The sequence below is a fragment of the Miniopterus schreibersii genome (assembly GCF_964146895.1).
Source record: "Miniopterus schreibersii genome assembly, chromosome: 14".
NCBI lineage: Eukaryota > Metazoa > Chordata > Mammalia > Chiroptera > Miniopteridae > Miniopterus > Miniopterus schreibersii.
The window spans coordinates 22,832,294-22,849,776 of record NC_138114.1 but is presented as its reverse complement, the minus strand read 5'-3'; positions in this window follow the sequence as shown (position 1 = coordinate 22,849,776).

The following is a 17,483-nucleotide window of genomic DNA, read 5'->3' as shown; positions in this document are numbered from 1 at the left end:
TAGAATATCTTATTTTTAAATAAAATTTGGAAGTGTTGACTAATAAAACTGCTTATCTGCTTGAGGAGAATCTATGAGACTAAAAACAATTCCAGATTGATGGTAAAAGACAAGTAAAACAATTAAATATCTTCTCTTTTCTTTTAGACCAAACATTTAAAACTGTCAAAGGCAAAACATTATTTATTCAAAGGAAATGTTATTCGACATACTATTTAAAGGTATCTTTGACTGTGTTTAGTTCCTGTAGCTATTTTTATATGTTAGAACAAATGTATGCTCATGATTCTTAATGTTGAAAATCCATTTCTGCAAGAGAAAAGCTTATGATTGAAAGATAGTAGCTATCAGAAACACGGACTTTGGATTAGAACCGAGTTCAAATTTTGTCACTAACTTGAGTCTAAGAGTAACTCCAATAACCTCTCCAAGTCTCATCCTTAAATGGCACAGTGTTGTTGGGTAATGCAGGAAAGCATTTAGCACAGTATTTCACAAATGGAAAACATCAGATAAATTAGCTATTAGCATAGTCATTTTCCTTAGATAATTATGGTTTTCATGACAGAAGAAAATGATTTTTCCCAACAACAACAAAAACTTTGATGGGCAGAAATGACATTGGATATAGTGCTTTAAAAATTTTGCTCCAAAGAGGTCGGTCCTATGGAAAGTGGAGGCGCAAAATCTGGGGAAGTTGGAGGAGCCTCAGTGCAGACCTTCCTTCTTTCTCTGACCTCCCTTACTCATCCCCCCTTCTTTCTATGCCATTGCCAGTGACATCTTCTCAAATCATTCTGTCAAGAGCAGAGATATGGCATACTTTTAAACTTGTCAGTTTAACATGGACATGACCACTTCTGCCCGCTTATAAAGAGAAGTTCAAGAACTTGTCTGAAGTTGCTGTTAGTTTTTTCCCCCAAGAGCTGTGGGAGATATTTCATTTTAAGAACATCACAGAGGAACGTGAATAAGGAAATATTCATATTTTCATGATATGCATTTATAACCTCTTTACTAAAGATAATTGAGACAGTTAGGTGTTTGTAGGTCTGATATATTCATTATATTCTACTTCACAGGAATTTATTACTATTTATTCTCTGGCATTTTTCACCCAAGATTCAATGTTTTTGACTAGTGAGGCTTAAAGCATTTTAGGTAGATATCAATAAAATGTACATTTATTTGCAATATTAGTTATAGTCTTGGTGCATTTTATTGCCCTTGCAGCCATATTTTCTATTACTCTGAATAAACATAACAGTCTCATCTATAATCTCTTCCACAGTAGTTGTATGACCCATGCTGCAAACAATATGCTTCAATAGGTTAGTGATTCTTCTACTTCAGGAACTTACTTACACACAGAGACAGACTCGGTGCCATCATGAATTACTATTTAGTCATAAACATATCTAATAATGAATTTCTCAGAGCATCACATGCCTGTGTGAAATTTTCTTTGTCCCTTACATAACTATTTCTATATAATGTGTATACTTACATGTTAGGTGTCTCATTTCTTCATAAACATCAGAATTGGGTGATTTACTTAACCTCTCCAAACTAGATTTTCTACTTGTAATAAAGGGCAAATAATAGTGCCCATCATGTAGGGTTTTTACAAGGATTCAATAATATAATGTATGGCATTTATGACACTTTGCCCAATACTCAACATATGGCAAACCCAGTAAGTTCACACTTTATTATTACCACCATTACTTTAATGTTTAGCACCCATACCTGGATGGCACTGACACAGTGTTCAAATAGGTTAGGTCCTCAGCATCCTTGCCTTTCAATTCCAACATTAGATCATCCTGGAGTCTAGGTCTGTTGACCACTTTTTCCTAAAACATGAGTCACGTGTTCCTATTTCTTTTCACGTCCAACGCATTTTTCATTGTACACTGGATACTGAGTGGTCCATTGTAAGGAGTCTGGATTAGGTGGTTGTTTCATTTATTTTGTTGATCCTTTTCGTCTTGTTAGACTTAGTTTTATTTTTTGTTTTTGTTTTGGGTGCATCCCTTACCTTAGAGTACTCCAGAGTTCCAAAATAGTTACATCGGACAGATGTGTCAGTGTCATTGTTGTCTAGGTGCAAGGACAGATTCCTAGTGTTTTCTACTCTGCCGCCTTCACAGAAACTTCACTGTTTTATTGCTTTTAAATTAAGAGGTTTATCTACAAAGCACCATGCTTACAAGCCACTGAAATAATGAGTAAATCTGTGTTTTCCTCCTTTGTTGTCCTTTTAAAACATTTTTGTCTCATGATCTACTTAATTACTCCAAATTCACATTGATTGAGGTATGTCTTTCCCAAACAGTGCTTTGGTGTCCAAAATAAACTCATTCAATTACTTTATTGATTCCAAAGGAGCTTTGTAATCCTGCAGAGTCTGAAGAATTCATGTATATGTATATCTCTCGGGGGTGATTCTAAAAAGACACTCTTTTCTTCAAAGTGGACATATTTTATTTCACTGGCAAATTAGACTAATGATTTTAGAATTGCAATTTCATTCAGAGTAGATTTTAATGTAGGAAGAATGTTAAATGTAACATGTAAGAGTGGCACTTATTTCTCAATAAAATGTATCATGCCTGCTATCTGCACTGGCACCAGCCAAAGCATTATACTATCGTCATTTGCTCACAGGCTTCCATGTCTCTGACATGTTTCATGGTTGTGAGAAAGTTTTCCTTTGACTCTCTACTGTCAGATGTGGTGGTGGTGGAGGAGGGGTGCTAGGAGTACAAGACTTGAATGGCTCCTAGAAGGCTACTTACAATTACAAACAGAAGTAGATTTAGAAGTAAGCCAATGCTGAATATTGTGAAATAGAGAGACAAATAGATACTGAGTCTCTGATGACATTTTTGAGGTTCAGATTGTACAACATTTGGAGGCATCACTAGCTCTAGAATTTCAGGCATGTGAGATAATACCTCCATTATTTAAGCCAATTTATGTAGGACTTTGTGAAAGTCAAATCAGGCATATTAGAATAAAATTATAGTTATTCACACTGTTCTTCACCGTTTACTTCTCAATTTATATTACATTTTAATGTTTACGTTAAGATTTTAAACTTCAAATCTGTCATACTTCTCACTCTCACAGTCCTTTAGCAGTAATTTTTCCTGCATACGGATTTGATGCTCACTGACTCCTCGAGTTTCTGCCGAGAAACTCTTCTTCCTTTGGCTGATGGAACTCATTCCTGAAATAGTGTTTTTTGCTTTGTTTTTCTGTTGTTGTTGTTGTTGTTGTTTGTTCATTTTTTTAAATATGAAGAAATTCTTATAGTTGCTACATGCCTAAGAATTTTTGCCACCTTTATATTTGAATAAAATATTGGTTGGCAATTTGTTTTTTCCTTGGCACTATAGTCATCTCTTCACATCCCCTGCAGCACCTTGGGTCTCAAGTGGTTCCTCACAGTGGCCACTCCATTTGGCTTCTCAGTCCCTTTCCTGTTTTACAGTGGGAGCCCCTATTTTCTAACAGAAGAAGGCGATGTGAGGACAGGCCCTTTTGGCACCTACGTGCAGAGCTGACAGTGAAGGGCAGTCCATCAGGGACTCTCGGCCAACCTCTCTTCCACCTCCTGCTCGCCTCAGGTATTTCCTCGCTTGTTTTCTGTGTGGCTGTATTTCTACTTAATGCTGGAGATAATGAGCTCTGGGGATGAATGGTGCTTCCGTTTTTCATCTCCTGCTTTCCTTAATCAGAGAATTTTCCGGTGTGTCCAAGTCCATCATTTTATTTTTGCTATTTTTTTCCAGTGGGGCCTCTTCTTCCGCTGGAATGTCAGTGTGTTTTGCTGGCCACTCTGTGGGATGCCGCCAAAAAGAAACCAGTGGCCGGGGTTTCAGGATTTGTTCATTCCCCTTTTTAGTGTCCTTGTGAAAAATCCAGGGTGTCTCAAAAAATGTATATACACACTTAGAATAATTATAAAGGCAGTGTTTACTAAAATACATTTCATTTTCAAAGCTGAGCTATCAGCTGTTGAAATGTGTATACAATTTTGGAGGACACCCTCTGTATATAGTGATGTGTGGAGCTGTGTGAAGCAGAGTCCTAATGGGCCACACAATATCTCAGAAAACTCTTTTACTTGTTAATTTATCATCAGTTACATTTTACTCGTGATCACAGTGTTCATTTAATCACGTCAGTTGTTACTCTTAGAAGAGTTACTAGGACATGGCTCCACTCTGCCATCTCAACTAACAATATTAGGATTTTGTAAAGATGCCAAAATGCTTTGTGGAGATGACAATTACAAGCCTGTGGAAGCCATTTGGCAGGGCTCAGCGGTTAAGCATCAGCCTAGGATCCAGGAGGTCACGGTTCAATTCCCAGTCAGGGCCCATGCCCCGGTTGCGGGCTTGGTCCTCAGTCCGGGGCGTGCAGGAGGCAGCCGATCAATGACTCTCATCATTGATCTTTCTATCTCTCTCCCTCTCCCTTCCTCTCTCTGAAATCAATAAAAACATATTTAGAAACAAAACAAAAAACAAATCTGCAGAAAGAGAAAGGAATGCCTAATATGTGCAATCATGCTAAAGTGTATGCAGAGAATTCTAGCAGAAATGTTGTGTTCATTTTCCCTAAGAAACTTGTGAGAATTCTCAAGTGAAATGGTTGAGGAAATAATAATTATTAGCTCATCTGGATTTTATTTCTTTTTATGTTGTTTTAGAAAATAGAAATCTTAAATATATCATGTATTCTACTTTCCATGCTGGCTTTTTAGGATTATTTACTTCTTTCTTTTTATTTTTTATCATTAATGTCACAGTAAATTTGAAATAGAACCGAAATCATGAAGCACCACGGTGTTAAACTATCTAGATTGTTTAGATAATCACAGCCATAACATCTAAATTTTGAGTGCTTAATATTTGTCAGATACTATGTTTAGTGACTTGCCTACATTATATCCTTTAATTTTCACAAACACTATATAATTTACAAGTATTAATGTTTCTGTGATATTTTGCAGACCAAAGATTAGGAGGTTGGGACCTTGTTTAAGGCAAACAAATGTTGTTTAAAGGGAGAGTCATAATTTAACTTTAAGACCCTATGATTGACCCCAAACAAAAATCAAAAGACCTGGAGAATACTTTAGGGGAGAGTATGCAAAAATAGCTATTGCCAACAAAAGACTTAAAATCCTTTTTCAAACTAGCACTTCATAGGTCTAAATGTGTTTGGCTCAGCTAGAGACTGGGTTAGAAAATTCAAAAGTCCATCTGGGACACTTGGGGGTAACTCATGGGACTTGGAAAGATATTAAATATGACTGTGGTAGGCTGAGAGGATTTTTCTTTCCATCACCAAGACCAAGTGCAAGTTTTTCTTGGGACCAGCCTAGGAGAAGGAATACTTTTGTGACACTAATGAAATTTTGTAAGGGTATAGGGCCAGGTGGACATCAGTTGTGCAATGGGGTTCTGAGAGACCTTGGAGATTGCATGGGAAATGAGCACATCCTAAAGACTCATAAGCAAGCTCCCGAAGCAATGAAGCACCGTGTTTGGGTGATGCTGATGGGGGATGCACCTCAGGCTTTTGCTTCACTACGCATTCTATACCCACAGCATTTAATATTTGTGATAATCATTCTTTTAGGTTTATTAAATTTCTAAATATGATTTTATAGAATTTTTCTGTAAATCAGATATTTAAAAAGTACTAATTTATAAGTGCTGTGGTAGAAATATACCACATATTATTAATCCACAAAACCAATTACCTGGACAAATTCATGTAAATGAATGCATTCAGCCAAGTGTTCTGTAACTATTGGTAAAATAGTACTTAATTTTTGCCTCTACAAATGCTTCCAATTCCCACTTGAAATACAGAAATAACCAATTTATTTTAATATGTTTGGCATATGCTGGCTGCCTGCATTCCTATGCTCCCAGGAAAGCTTATGCCTTACACTTAGACACTGCATCAACCATGTCTTAAACTTCTGTAAGTTTTATGTTTTAACGTCTACCCCACATGCATATGCTGGACACTCCTGGTTCTAGACAACCTCGTCATTTACCTGGGTGACCTTGCCTTGGCCTCTTGCCTCCCTCCTCGCCCTCCTTTTCTCTTGGGAGGAATCCTCCTCCCAGAAATGTGTTCTTCAAATAAAAACCTATAAATCCAAATCCCATTCAGCAACCACTTCCTTTATCGGGCTCCCACTGGACCACTATCCACCTGTCCTAGTCACCCCAGGGCCAGGTACCAGCCAGCTAGGGACAGTCGCTCTGTCACAGAGCCCACTGGAGTTATTTAAGCAAGCCAACTCTAAACCCGCTCAACCTGCCTTGCCCGTCCATTCCTTCCCAAGAAGCTACAATGAAGATTTTTGTCCAAGGTGCCCCCTCTCCCTCTCCCGACGGACCTCGGCGCTTCCTTGTGTGTCTCCACACCCCTACCTCTACCCCTCCCCTGGCGCTCCTTCTTCTTGGGAACTGGAACAAACTATATTTTCTATTTTTAAAAAAATATTTTAATTCATTTTAGTGAGGGAGAGGGAGAGAAATAGAAACATCAATGCTGAGAGAGAATCATCGATGGGCTGCCTCCCACCTGCCCCCTGCTGGGGATCGAGCCCTACCCAGGGCATGTGCCCTGACCGGGAATCAAACGGTGACCTCCTGGTTCACAGGCAGGTGCTCAGCCCCTGAGCCGTGCCGGCTGGGCACAAACTATATTTTCAATAAAAGTGTTTCAGAATCTGTTGTCCATACTGTACCTCAAATTTTCTATAAATACATTATATTTTAAAACAGCCATGTAGTTTTTTCTTCAGACTCTCAGACAGTTTTTGACTTATCTCTGAATTTAACGCATCAGTAGTTTCTCTGTGGTGACATGTAGGGCATGTGAGCTCCAGTTTTTGGGAAAAACTCACATTTTATATGAAATTTTTATTAATTATGTTTACATGAAGTTCTGAAGAATAGAATAGACATCTCTGTACCCATTCCCCAGTTTTCTCCGATGGTAGGTAACATTTTGCAATACTACGTGCAGTACAATACCACAAATAGCATTTGACATTGATGCAACCCTCTGATCTTACCTTTGTTTTGTAAAACATACTTTTTGATCATTTATTGTAGATAAACACAAATATCCCAATATGGATATCATTGACTATTATGTTTAGTCAATGATATCCATATTGACTATTAAGAGGGTCAATATGTGAATTGAACTACTATGTAGAAGGACTAAAATTTTCAAACCTGTATTCAGACATGGTTTAAATTTGTGAATTCACATTGATTAGGGACCAATTCTAATTTTGGACATCTGTTCCTGCCATCTCAATTCTCGAGTCTTTAGGAAAGTGTTTTGATATCTTGATTTCATATCTGATTGAATCTAACCTGTTGCTGCCAAAGTGTCTTCCAACCCAAGGTGCTTATAACTCCAGGGTGAGAAGGAGAGAAAATTGATATTCAGGGAAAAAAGAAGAAAACTCCAGTTAGTGCTCTTACCCAAACTCTAGTCATGCTTCACTGCTAAAAACAAACTCCTCCTTTCATAGGGACTTTCTTTTTAGTCTTGTACCCTTATACTTTGCTGCTGTTTTCCTTTTGGGCTTCTCACTCACGCTGTAGTTGGCATATTTGGTCTCAGATTTAGGAAAACAGAAACAATCTTCATTTCTAATTGTTTTTCCTTTGGCATGATGTAAGTGTAAAAGTATAGTAAATATGAAAATCTAAAACATTGAAATTTCCTCATATTATCAGTTCTTAAAAATTATTTATTGAAATGGGTTTTCTTTGTTTTATATGACACCAACACAGGACAATTAACACTAGCAAGACTTTACTTCTAAAAACTATAATTTTCTTTTTTTTGTGTGCTGAATGACAAATGAAAACCGATGTGAATTTTATTGCTTTGTGGATTTCTGAGCATCTGCTTCCAAATGTACCAAAAAAATAAACTGACTATATAACTTTGGTGAGCTGAAAGTAAATGTATGTATTTTGGTGGTCTAATATACCTGTAATTCTACACAAAAGCTAGATCAAAGATTTTATTTTTTAAATACTACCTTTGAACAGAAATGGTTATTCGCATTGTTTGATGTAAAGGAAAAAGTGTCTTTGAAAGAAACAAGTCAAAACAAGTAGCTTACTTTATTCCTCCTTCAAAGTAAATAAGTATCTTGGGAAATATTTTCTTCCTGGAAAGCTTTAAAATCAGAAAGAGCCAGGTTTTAGGTGGTTAATTTCTCTGAGTCCAAACTATAGTACCATCGCAGTTCCCTAGATTTATTTGTGTTTATTTATGCTGCACCATTTTACAGTTCAGTTCTGATTTATATATATATATGTATGTATATATATATACACATATTTATTTATATTTTATTATATTTATTTATATTTTAATATATTATTTATATTTTATAATTTATATATTTATATATAAATATATCTCACGTTTATACATATTTTACATATAAATATATATTATATTGACATATGTTCATAATTTATATATATTTATATCCTTATATTGATAAAATTATTTTTCAATTATATGCTTAGAGTAATAAATGTGTTCTATTAATTTTTATATAAATTTAAGAAAATAAAAGAATATGTACTGTCTGCTCAGGGATATTCTAGTTGCTACACTAGACTTCCATATGATGGGCATATCTTTGAAGTTAATGAACTCCTGCATATTAGTTAGTTGAATTTTTTTCATGGTTAGAATATTTTGTGTAGCACTGAAAATGCCATTAAGCTACTTAGTGATTTAAATGGAGTCATCTTAATGGATGTCTTTTAAAATATTAAAACGATTCCCCTGCTTTTGTAAAATCCTGGGTGGGAGAACACAATTGAATTGAGTTGGTTGAGTCATTTTAAAAGTCATTAAACGTGAATTGTTTTAGCAGACAGGACAGATTGAACTGATGCAAAATAAGTTCCTGTTACTTGAAGACAAGATGTTTGGTAAGTAGGAGAGAAATCCTTTGTCCTAGATGAAAAGAAACCTATAGTCACCATTTGGTTCTCCATTTAGGTCTTTTCAAAAAGGGCTAAATTGATTGAAATAGCCCAAAGTATTGACTACTTTCAGAGAAGACTGCAGAGATCATGCTGATCTAATTAGCAAATTGCATGCTTTTTATATGCCGTTTTCCTTTTTATTAGCCAATTGGAAATAACATATTGTCAAAGGGAAACTTACTTTTCTTTTTCTATGTAGTACTCTTGCTCTGTGTTCCCTAGCCCTGCTGCCACAGCTCTGTAATAATCTTTCGGAATATGAGTGAGTCTCTTAATACTTTGCTCCAGCTCACTTTCCTGGGTAGGGTAGATAGCACCCCACCCTACTATTTAGTAAATTACTACTCTGAGAAACTGAATGCCACCCTAGAGCGTTAAACCTCAAAGACTTAATGCACTTTCAAAGAACTAACCCACAGTTCTTTTCACCCTGGATCCTTCAGCCAAACTTAGAAAAAGACAGCTAATGAAAGTGTTCATAGAGCACTCACTTTGTGAAGCCTCAGGGTTCTTTCATGCAACATTGAATGATAACACACTCAGAGTGTTTTGGATAAATTTACTTGGACAGAAATTTTTAAACAGTTATCTAAAATTGTTTCATTTGGGACACTCAAGCTGATCAGACTCAAGTGCCCCCTGGTGCCCACTGGCTTTCCTATTTTTTTGTCTCCAAACAAATCCATTTCGAAAATTTCATATTGACTGTACTCTTACTCTCTTCCTAACTCAGATTTATCAGAAAATGAGCTCAATACCCACACTGCTGATCTTAGAAGCATTGTTGGTAACTTATTTCAAGTATCCCTTCCTTTTCACTAAACTTTTTGGAGATCCTCACACATCCTTTCTTACTTTGTTCATCTTTCTAAAAAAAGTGTCTTTCCTTCTTTTGGAGAATAACACACCCCCCTCTCCCTTTCTTGGCAATGTTCCCTCTGGTCTTCACTAGGTTCTTACTCCATCTGATATACACTTATTTATTTAATTTATCTTTATTGTTGAAAGTGTTACAGGTGTCCCATTCCCACTCCATTGACCCCCTCCACCTTGCTCCCACCTCCTCCCCATGCCTTCACCCCATTATTGTCTGTGTCCGTGGGTTATACATATATGGTTATAACTTCTTTGGTTAATCTCTTCCCACGCTCCATCCCCCTAACCTCTTCCCTCTGAAATATGATCATCTGTTGCATGCATCAGAGTCTCTGGGTCTATTTAGTCATCGGATTCTTTTGTTCATTAGCCTCTTCTTAAACAGGACTGTTCAACATTTCCTGTAGTGCTGGTCTGGGGGTGATGAACTCCTTTAGCTTTTTCTTATCTGTGAAGCTCTTTACCTGACCTTCAATTCTAAATGATAGCTTTGCTGGGTAGAGTAATCTTGGCTGTAGGTTCTTGTTTTTCATCGCTTTGAATATTTCTTGCCACTCCCTTCTGGCCTGCAAGGTTTCTGTTGAGAAATCAGCTGACAGTGGTATGGGTGCTCCCTGGTAGGTAACTAATTGATTTTCTCTTGCTGCTTTTAAGGTTCTCTCTTTGTCTTTAACCTTTGGCATTTTAAGTATGATGTGTCTTGCTCTGGGCCTCTTTGGGTTCCTCTTGTTTGGGACCCTCTGTGCTTCCTGGACTTGTAAGTCTATTTCTTTCCCCAGGTAGGGGAAGTTTTCTATAATTACTTTTTCAAATAGGTTTTCAATTTCTTGCTCTCTTTCCCCTTCTGGCACCCCAATAATACAAATGTTGGGTTTCTTGAAGTTGTCCCAGAGGCTCCTTATACTATCTTCATATTTCTGGATTTTTTTTCTCTTTGCTCTTCTGGTTGGGTGTTTTTTGTTTCCTCCTGTTCCAAATTGCTGATTTGATTCTCAGCGTCCTCTACTCTACTGTTGTTCCCTGTAAATTATTCTTCATTTCAGTTCTTGTAGCCTTCATTTCAAATTGGTACTTTATTATGTCATTGATGATCTCACTAGTTTCTTTAATAGTCTTACTAAGATCCTTGAGCATCCTTATAACCATTATTCTGAACTCTGTATCTAGTAGCTTACTGGGCTCTATTTCATTTAGTTCCTCTTCTAGAGATTTCTTCTGTTCTTTCCTTTGTGACATGTTTCTTTGCCTCTGCATTTTGGCTGCTTCCAGGTGTTTGTTTCTATGTATGAGGTAGAGCTGCTATGTCTCCTGGAATATGTAGAGTGGCTTTGTGTCGTAGGTGTCCTATAAAGTCCAGTGGCTCAGCCTCCCCAGTCACCTGAGCTGGGCCTTCTAGGAGCTCCCCTCTGTGGGCTGTGTGCACTGTCCTATTGTAGTTGAGCCTTGGTTGCTGTTGGCATCACTGGGAGGAATTGACCCCCAGGCCAATCAGCTGTGAGGACCACCTGCAACTACAGCCAAAGAGCTGCTGTGCTGCAGACACCCCTATGGAGCAGGATTTACTTCAGTGGGGCTTTGGTGTTCACCAAGTGCGCCCCTTGAGTGTGTCACTCGTGGATGTGGTAGGGTTGTAATCCAGCGTGTTCGAGTCTGACCACCAGGTGCACTGTCTGGGGCCTCCCAGGAGGTGCAAAGTCAGCCTGTGCCAGTGCCTTGCCCAGGGCCACCCAGCATGAGCTACACAGCAAACCGTAGTTGGCTGCTACTTGTGCTGGGCTTGGAGGTGCCCAGGAGAGGCCAAGCTATGAGCCAATGCAGCTGCCGCTAGGGCCAGGCCTGAGGCCACTTATCAAGCCGTATGGGGCCCCCTGCTGCTTGTTTGAGAGATTTTAGGAAAGTCCTAAGCATGAGGCTCTAGAGGCCACTTGCAGAGAAAAGCCCCTGGAAATGGCCTGGATGAGCTGCAGGTGGGGAGGGGCGGGGCCTCCGGGAATCACGGGGCGGGGCCAAAGGTGTGAGTCAGGTGCTGGCGATTCAAACATGGCGCCTGCCTGCCGGCTGTGTGCGGGGAGGACTCGCCAAAGGAGCCATGGCCTCTGCCAGCCCTTCTGCCCGGGAGGAAGCCGCCCCTCCACCTCTCGCCCGGATCTCAGGCAGGTTAGTTCCCCCCCCCCCGAGTGTCCCGGGTCCTTTCAGGCTGCTCCCGGCGCTGGGCTCAGAGGGAGCGTCCGAGTGAGTCCGTGGTCGGCCCTTTAGGAGGAGCTGCTGGGGCTCCCGCAGCCTCCTCGACCCTCAGGGACAGTCCCCGCTGGTTTCACAGCCTGAAGTTGTGGGGACGTCTCTTCCCTGCCCTGGAGCCCTGGGCTGGGGGCCTGCTGTGGGGCTGGGACCCTCACTCCCCGGGAAACCTCCACTGTCGCGGAGATGTCCTCCCAGGTTTACCCCAAGGCACTGGGTGTGGGCCCGCGGCCGCGTCTCCATGATTCAGCCCCGATCCGCCCCCCTCTCCGCCCCTCCTCCCGGTCTCGGTGCTGCTTCAGGTCCCTGGTTGTGGGGCTTCCGTGCAGCCAGATCTCAGGAGGCTCTGAGCGATGGTTGTTTGTATTTTAGTTGTAATTTTGATGTGGCTGCGGGAGGCGGCGGGTGCAGCTGTTACCTACGCGCCATCTTGTGGTCTCCATGAATCCTAATCGGATATACACTTTAAACAATACTTCTTTTATGGATTTTTCTCTTCTGCATATAATATTCTCACCAAACCATTCCTGAAAAACACTTATTCATTCTGACTGTCCTCCTCACTGCGCTGTCACAATATTGCCTTCATTATGTCACTAGTAAATAGACAGATGACCATAATCAATATGAGAGTTCACTGTCAGGTTTTGGGCACATGCACAGTCTTTATAGTGACATAGCCTGATCCATAAATGCCATCCTTCTCAGTTAGATGACATAAACCTAGGGCCATTTCCCTGTGCCGAGTCTTAGTAGCCAGGAGTTGTTGAATAGATAGATGAGTGAATGAATGAATGAATGAATGAATAATAAACAGGACTTAGTTTCATAAGATTTGGTTTCCTGTCATGCCCATAACAAGGGAGAAACTTTGAGCAGGTGTTCAAAGCCAGGGGAAGCTAGATGCAGGGAGTTATTTTGATTTGTCACACTTTGGTATGTAACTTGCTGAAAATAAGTTAGCATGTAAATTGAGTGGATGTATTTTTCTATCATGGAAAAATTTTCATGTATCATTGTAGTGGTCCCCTCACTCACAGTAGTACTTGAAATCCTGTATCTAGGAGGCTGTATTTCAGATCAGCTTTGCCTCAAATACTATTTTTACACCAACTTTTGGTCAAATACAAAATCATCCTATGAATTCTGTCCTGTACTTCTGCTCATTGTAGGTTTGTAGAGTTACCTGAGTAGGAAGGGGGAAGGTTAAAACTCACTTATTTTGGTAGAATGATTTAAAAAATATCCCCAAATCTTCACCTCTTCCTCTCTCTAGACCCTTTCCAGTGTGACTGCAGATTCTCCCATCAAGAGGAAGAATCCAGTACCCCGCTTTGAATTGGGCTGATTTGTTGACTATTTGACTAACATAATCTGATGGAAGTGACAATGTGCTACCTCTGAAATAGCCTCCAGAGTCCTTGCACTTTTTTGCTCATTTTCTTAAAACTGTGCCATTGTCATGTGAACAATCCCAGGTGGCCAGGGCCATTCTGGATGAGACTATAGACTTTGGATTTGGTGGATGATTCGTCCCTTCAGTGAATTCTTATGTTGCTCAGATTTATCATTTCTAAAATTTTAATAATAATCTTAAAGGATACCTTTGATTAAAAAATAAAAATATAAGCCCCAGCTACCTAGTAGGCATTCAACAATAATTTACATCATGCTACGTTATTTTCTGTTCCTCTCTGAATATTTTACTGTTCCTAATCCATTATTCAGTTCTGCTAAACTCAGCAAAATATGAATGCCATTTATTGGCTCTGGGCTGAGTTCTGAGATGCCAGAGATAAATAATGCATGAAACTCATGCTAAAGATTCTTACAACTTTTAACATGAACTATTAATTAACTCCCTATACAGGCTACTTCACTAGGAGTCTTTGTCTCCTTTCATTGCCAACTCTGCAGTCTTAGAATATTGTTCTTGGTCTTTCTACCAGAACACTTTTCCCAGATAGTCTCATGACTCACTGATTCTTAGCCCCTAGAGTCTTCATCATAAGTCACTTTCTTAGTGAGGTCTTTCCAGATCAAACCACAGCATTTAAAATTTCACCCCACTCCTATATTATTTATTTACATATTTACTTATATACATCTTTATTATTTGTTTATTTAAATGAAGTAAAGGTTTATACTAGGAAACACACAAATCTTAAATATCCCCATGAAATGAACAAAGGACCAATTTATTGATTCCAGAGAGAGGAAGGGAGAGGGAGAGATAGAGACAGAAACATCAGTGATGAGAGAGTCACTGATCAGCTGCCTCCTGCATTCCCCCTACTGAGGATCGAGCCCATAACCCAGGCATGTGCCCTGACTGGGAATCCAAGCGCAATCTCCTGGATCCTAGATTGATGCTCAACCTCTGAGCCACGCTTAGGCAATTTTCTGTTTTTAAACTTCATAAAATAGGATATACAGTATCTACTCTTTTGTGCATTTTTAAAAATCTAATATAACATTTTTGAAATTCATTCATGTATTCATATATCTGTAGTTAGTTCCTATTTATTGCTGGGAAGTATTGCATTGTATAATTATACCATGGTTTAATTATCTATTCTCCTGTTGATGCAGCTATGGATTGCTTCCAGTTTGGGACTTTTTTTCATGTTTTTTAATTTATTTTAATTAAATTTATTAGGGTGACATTGGTTAATATGATCATATAGGTCTCAGGTGTGGGTTTCTGTGTTTCAAGATCTATATATTGCACTTGTGTGCCCACTACCCAAAGTCAACTCTTCTCCCGTCACCATATATTAGGCCCCCACCCCTTTCCCTCTGGTGACCACTGCTGTTTATATCCACAACTTTCATTTTTATATCCCACAGATGAGTGAAATCATATGCTTCTTAGCTTTTTCTGATGGACGTATTTCACTTAGCATAATATTCTCAAGGTCCATCCATGTTGTTGCCAATGGCAGTAATTCATTCTTTCTTATCGCTGAGGAGTATTCCATCGTGTACACGCGCCACATCTTCTTTATCTAGTCCTCTATTGCAGGACACTTTGGTTGTTTCCATATCTTGGCCATCGTGAATAATGCTGCAATGAACATAGGGGTGCATATATCTTTGCAAATACATACTCTCAAGTTTTTCAGGTATATACCCAGGAGAAGGGTAAATACCTGGGTCATATGGTAGCTCTATTCTTGATTTTTTAAGGAATTGCCAGACTGTTCTCTATAGTGGATGTACAAAAATTAATTAAAAATGGATCAAAAACCTAAATATAGAACCTGAAACAATAAGGTACATAGAAGAAAACATAAGTACCATACTTATGGAGCTTGGTCATAGAGAATATTTTATGAACTTGACCCCAAAGGCAAGGGAAGTAAAGGCAAAAATAAATGAATGGGACTATATCAAACTAAAAAGCTTCTGCACAGCAAAAGAAACTGACAATAAAACGAAGAGGCAGCCAACCAGATGGGAGATGATATTTGCAAATAGTAGCCCCAACAAAGGTTTAAGTTCCAAAACGTATAAAGAACTTATAAAACTCAACACCAAACAGACAACCCCATCAAAAATTGGGCAGAGGACCTGAACAGACTCCTCTCCCAAGAAAACATACGAACAGCCAATAGAGATATGAAAAGATGTCCAACCTCACTAGCAATTAGGAAAATGCAAATCAAAACTGCAATGAGATGCCACCTCACACCTGTTATCAGCAAGGCAAACAATAATAACAAGTGTTGGAGAAGTTGTGGGGAAAAGGGGACCCTCATTCCCTGCTGGTGGGGATGTAGACTGGGGCTATTTGTAATGAAACTGTTAAAAACACTTTTGTGTAGTCTTTCTGTTGACATAGATTTTCATTTCTCTTGTGTAAATACCTGTATTATTCTCAGTTGTCCAGAGAAATAGAACCAACAAGATATGTGTGTGTATGTGTATGTGTGTGTGTCTGTACGTACAGGGGGAGAGAGAGGTAATTTCTAGTTTCAAGGTCCAGTTCCTCCTGAGAAATCAGACTTTCTATCCTTGGGTTTTATAAAATTCCCCTAAAGCTTATCATACTCTCTTTTATGGGAGGCTAGGTGTAGGGGAACACTACCCAAATGATCTCTGGTTGCCACTGATATATTTCTTTATGTATCTTTTTAAAAATTGGGTTTGAATTTGGAAAATATAATTTGAATATGAAAAATTCTGAGGAGGCTGGATCTAGAAATAGTGTGGCTGACAACCATCATCCTAGCAGCTTGCAGTGATTTATTAATATTCTCTTTTGCAAAATCAAATAGCTGACTGATTTGAAATTATTAGGAACTACGCCTGGTTAAATTTTATTTACATCACTGTATTTGCAGTTTGCTTTGTTATATGATGTCTACAAATTCAATATGTAACCTTTGTGTTTCATAAGTATAATTTTTGTCCCTAATGGAATCTTGTAACAAGATGCTTGAAGGAGCTCCGAGAATTCTGGCTACTCAAACAGCTTTAAGTTTAAATTAACTTAGGAATTGATTTACTCTTCAAGCAGTGTTTCACTAAATGCAAAAGTAGTAGATTGTACCACTTCTTCAAGAAAGAATCTTCAAATTGGCAGGCCTAAATTTTGCCTTTGATCACTGTTTAAACTTACTATTTATACATGAAAAGTGCCATGGCACCCAATTTAGGGGCAAATGCAACTACCTAGATCTCAAGGGAATTTCTTCTCCAGCTGCAGGCACACAGTGAGAACAGCCTCTCACCCTGGTGGATGATTTCCACCCTTATCATCTGGAATAGGTGGCAAAATTTTGTTAAAAGGAGAAAGATTGTCTCATGCTCCAGGAGAAAACCCAGAAGGAAGAATTTGAACAAAAATTGAATTTGGTGTATTTATATCTTTGAATCATGATGAGTCTGTTCATTGTTCACTTGCTATTTTATAACTAATGACATTTCAGGTTAGCATTGATTCAGCAGAAACCTTTCCTAACTCTACTTCCTTTATTGTGCTTTACAATTTTTCTAGATAATTTTATATTCTCCCATGTCATCAATAGCCTCTGTCATCATGACTATTGAAATGATTAGTTTTGGATTAAAATACACACACACACACACCCCTCTATATTCTTTTTATATGCATAACCCATGGACACAGACAATAGTGTGGGGAAGGCCTGGGCCCAGGGGCGGGTGCAGGGTGGAGGGGATCAATGGTGGGAAAAAGGGACATCTATAATACTTTCAACAATAATGATAAGTTAAAAAAAATCTCTTTGGGAGATAGTACTTTTTATACTTAATGTTAAGATAATT